We start from the raw sequence: 4,590 nt of genomic DNA on the forward strand, positions 1-4,590 counted from the left end.
AGGCCACCAGGTTGGTCTGACAGGACCTGCCTCTAATGAACCCGTGTTGGTTGCCCCTAAGCATAATCTCCCCTGCTGGCCCCTTGTGGACATGTGCCAGAATAATTCTCTCATAAAGCTTACCCAGGATCAAGGTACGACTACTGGTCTATAGTTCCCTGGGTCCTCCTTCCTCCCTTTTTTGAAGATGGGAACTTCAGTCCTTTGGCACCACACCAGAGCACCATGAGTGCTCGTAAAGCCGTGCCAGGGGTCCCGCAATGACCTCAGCTAATTCCCTTAGCGCTCTGGGATGGAGATCGTCCAGACCAGCTGATTTAAATAAATCCAGTCCCTCCAGAAGTTCCCTGACTAGATCCTCCCTGGCCCATGGCCTAGGTGTGCCTCCCTTGGGGCCTGAGGGGGGCCCAGTGGAGGGGTGCTGCTCAGGAAAATGGAGGCAAAGAAGTTGTTAAATAGGCTAGCTTTGTCGTCTAGTGTGACGACTAAATTTCCTAGCATATCTTGCAGGGGCCCCACATTACCCGATACCTTCTTTTTGTCCCCTGTGTATTTAAAAAAGGACTTCTTTTCCTTGATCCGGGAAGCTAGTTCCAGTTCCATCTCAGCCTTGGCCTTCCTGACCATCCCGCTGCATCCCCGAGCAACCACAGGATAATCTTCCCTGGTGATGGCCCCTCCCTTCTATTGGGTGTACGCCTCCCTTTTAGCTAGAAGACATTCCCGGATGCTTCTGGTGAGCCATGGGGGCTTATGTGCCCTTCTGCTCCCTTTGATCCGTGTTGGGTTTACCTCTCTTTGGGCTTGGAGGATCGTCTCCTTAAGGAGCAACCACTCTTCTTGGACACCTGGCTCCCCTCCCCTCTGGGACCTCAGTGCCTCCCCAACTATTCTCCTTAGCTCATTGAAGTCCGCCCTCCTGAAATCAAGGGCTGCTGCCTTGCTGCACACCTTTGCCACCTTGCACTGGATGGTGAATTCCAGCAACTAGACATACTAGTTCACTAATTAGCTGACTAATCAAAAAATGAAAAGCAACAATTCTGTGACCTATCTAGGGTCATAGCTTAAGTCAGGGCTGTCCAACTTTTGAGCAGTCGGAGCTGAATGCTATATGGGCTACATGCCAAATAGGCTCACATGTGGTGGGCTGTGCAGACTCCCCAGCCCCCCTAACCATACAGGTTCCCCTGCTACACAGACTGCATGGACTCTGCAGGCCACAATACCTCAAGGGGCAAGGACAGGAAGCCTAATGTGGAAGTGGAGGGGGAGCCTGAAGGTGCAGCGAGGGAAGTGGTAGCTGGGTAGGCCATATCTTGGAGAGCCCTGGTTTGAACCATCAAGTTGTATCTGTTACAGAACAAACTTCCTCCTAACGTTTAGAGCCATAATATTTTTTGTTATTTATAGATTCATAGATTCATAGATTATAAAGTCAGAAGGGACCACAATGGATCATCATGTCTGACCCCTGCCCCTGGCAGGAAAGAGGACCAAGGTCAGATGACCTCAGCCAGGTGATTGTCAAGCATTCTCTTGAAGACCAAGTTAGGTGATAGTACCACCTCTCTTGGAAGCCCATAGAATGTTTTCCTACACTACTTTTCATTCAGAAGTTTTGTAAAGAATCAAGTTCTATTGCATCTTTCAGATGAATTCAGGATTTTTGCTCTTCAAAGTGCTCATTGGTCAGAATATTTAATGGCTTGGAGACACAGAAAGTAAAGATGAAGTAACTCTAAAGCAGATTAGTTCATATGCTTTAAATCCATCTTTGGATACATATATTTTGAAACAAAATAGCTATAGTTTGCTTTTGCTTAATTCTCTCTTGGAAGCTATTTAAACTAGAGCAAAATAAGGATTTGTCTAGAGAGGGCTGTTACAGTGCAGCAAGCTATGGTATGACAAAGTCTGCACAAAGTCTCTGTATTTACATGCATAATATGCACTAAGGGTGCCTCGGTATGAGGCTGTGTGTTTTATTTTGAAAGTGGAGTATTAGGCTAGAAGTAGATGTCACCAAATCATAGAAAATGAAGGTTGGAAGAGACCTCAGAAAGGCATCTGGTCCAACACAGCTGATCCATTTCACTGGGCAAAACATGTTGCTCATTGTCTCACGGCATCAATGGGCAGGACAACAAGCAACATATTCTCCAGGAGCTTGAGAGGTGCTCTCCTATGTGCTCTGAGGATCTCCATGCAGGATCAAGCCACTCAAGCCCTGCAAGCACTTGCCTGGCTTTCCCTGAATACAGAGATGTGCCCCCAGGAATCTCTGGGGCACATCCCCGTAAGTAGGATAAGTTGGGGTTCCCCACTTACAGAGACGTGCCCCTATCCAGAAATTCCTAGGGATGCATCTCTGTATGCAGGAAAAGCCAGACAGGAGCTTCCAGATCTTGAGGGGCCTGACCCTGCAGAGAAATTGCCAGGGTACATAGGATTGAGTCCCTCAAGCCCCTGGGACGTGCTCAGGATGGCTAGAGAGTGCAGGCAGCTGTACTGATTATTTATATAACTATATTGACGTATGAAAATAGCTAAAGTGGTACAACCACCTCCCACTACCCTAGTGTGAATAGTTGTGCTGCTACAAAGGTGCTTTATAGCAGTTAGGGCATAACTAAACAGGCAAGTTACATGACAGTACATTGGGTAGGCACTACTGGGATAACTGCTCATTCCCCACATTTACCGTGCAGTAAATGCAACATAACTTACATAACTTTTATTGAGAGGAAAGTCACCTTATACTTGCAACCAGATAACAACTTTGCCATGGACAGTTACTGTGGAATAGTGACAGTACTGGATATTCATACCCTAGATGGCCCTTCAGTCACTAGCTCATATACCCACATGTTGAGGCTAGTATATCCCCCTATATATAACTATACACGTTTCTGGAAGGAGGAAAAGCCAGGGTTCCCTGTTTGCAGAGATATACCCCCCAGAAATCTCCAAGGTGAATGTCTGAAAGCGAGGAACCCCAACTTTCCTTGTTTCTGAAGATGCACCCTAAAGATTTCTGGAGGCATATCTCTGGAAGTGAGGAAAGCTGGGCAGTTGCTCACCAGGCCTGAGAGGCCTGATCCTGCACAGGGATTCTTGGGACATGCAAGAGCAGGCCCCTCAAACCCAGGGAACACCTGTGTAGGGTTGCAGGTGAGCGCAGGCAGCTCTGGGATGCCTGTGCTCTCTTGCCTTAAAACAAATAGATGTCTGCTGCAATTAAGTGGCACAATATATTACTACCTTTGGCTGCAGCCACATTGTGGCATAGCAAAAAGTATGGCTATCTATTTGCTGTCACTTTGCTCAACCATGAAAATTACTCTGGTGGCACAAAGGCAACGAAAGATAATGCCTAGTCTACCCTATAGCATATATCACTTTGTTATCTGAGTGTGCTTATGTAAGAGGTCCAGGGAAGAAAGGAAATTTTGCCTAGACGTACATGGGTATATCCCCACTCCTATAAAAAATTCCTGTACATAGGAAAGTATGTGTATGTTGATTCTGTATAGTTTAATTCATTGAACAGTTTAGAGTTGGTGAAAAACAGCTTACTCCATAGTATTTCTTTTACCCAGCCTGAGGGCAATGGGCTGTCATCCCAGTTAACCAGCTTGAACTTAGTTTCCATTCACCACTCTCAGACTTAATTATTGCTGAATTCAGTGGAATCTATTATTGGTACAAACTAGCACCTGTTCTTTACCATATTCCTTTCTAGGTGAGGAAAAGTGGAAATAATCCCAAGTAGGAATCATGATCATTCATAATGTTCTGTTTTTTTCCATTTTAATTTAATTCAAGTGCAATCATTCTCCTTGTAACACTTCTTAAACCTGCCACTACAGTTTGACAATGAAAACTTCTCTGGATTTATTCATTCAGCCATTTCTGATCATTTCCAGGCAGAGAAAGTGTACTGCAGCTTTCCTTGTTGGATTTGGAGTCCCTCCAATACCTGATGAGCATATTAACATTTCTCCTGTTCGCTTACTGAAGCCTGCCAGTTCTATCTAATTTTAGTTAAGTTGCTATTTATACTTAGATTTCCGTGATTTCTCTTGCGAAAGCCTTGAAACCACCAAACACACAGAAGGAATATATTTTTATCCTGCTGAATCTGGCACACTGAAGATGCACAGTTCTAAGTTGCCTTATTCCAAAACACCCTGCCACCCTCCTAAAAGTAACAATGAAGCCCCATTTAATAGTTACACAAAAAAAATTGTGATAGACACTTAGCAACTTGCATCTCTGCAACTTGCTTCTTAGTCATCAAGACACAACAGTAAATATTTGAATAATGTAGTTGATCAATCAAAGGTGACCCAGACTTTAAAACTATGTTTTTTGCTAAATATTTGTGTGCATGTATGTATATATGTAAGTTGTAAGATCTAAAATGTTGGAAAAAGTATTGGGAGCCAAGCAGCCCTGTGTTGTAACTGCTGTCATGTTGGGCAAGAAAATGTATTTCTCTCTGTCTTGATTTTGCCATCTAAATGTTATATTTAGATATTGCCATTTAAATGGTATATATTGATTTTGCCATCTAAATGTTATATA

The sequence above is a fragment of the Crocodylus porosus genome, unplaced genomic scaffold (genome assembly GCF_001723895.1).
Source record: "Crocodylus porosus isolate Cpor-Errol unplaced genomic scaffold, CroPor_comp1, whole genome shotgun sequence".
In the NCBI taxonomy this organism is placed as follows: Eukaryota; Metazoa; Chordata; order Crocodylia; family Crocodylidae; genus Crocodylus; species Crocodylus porosus.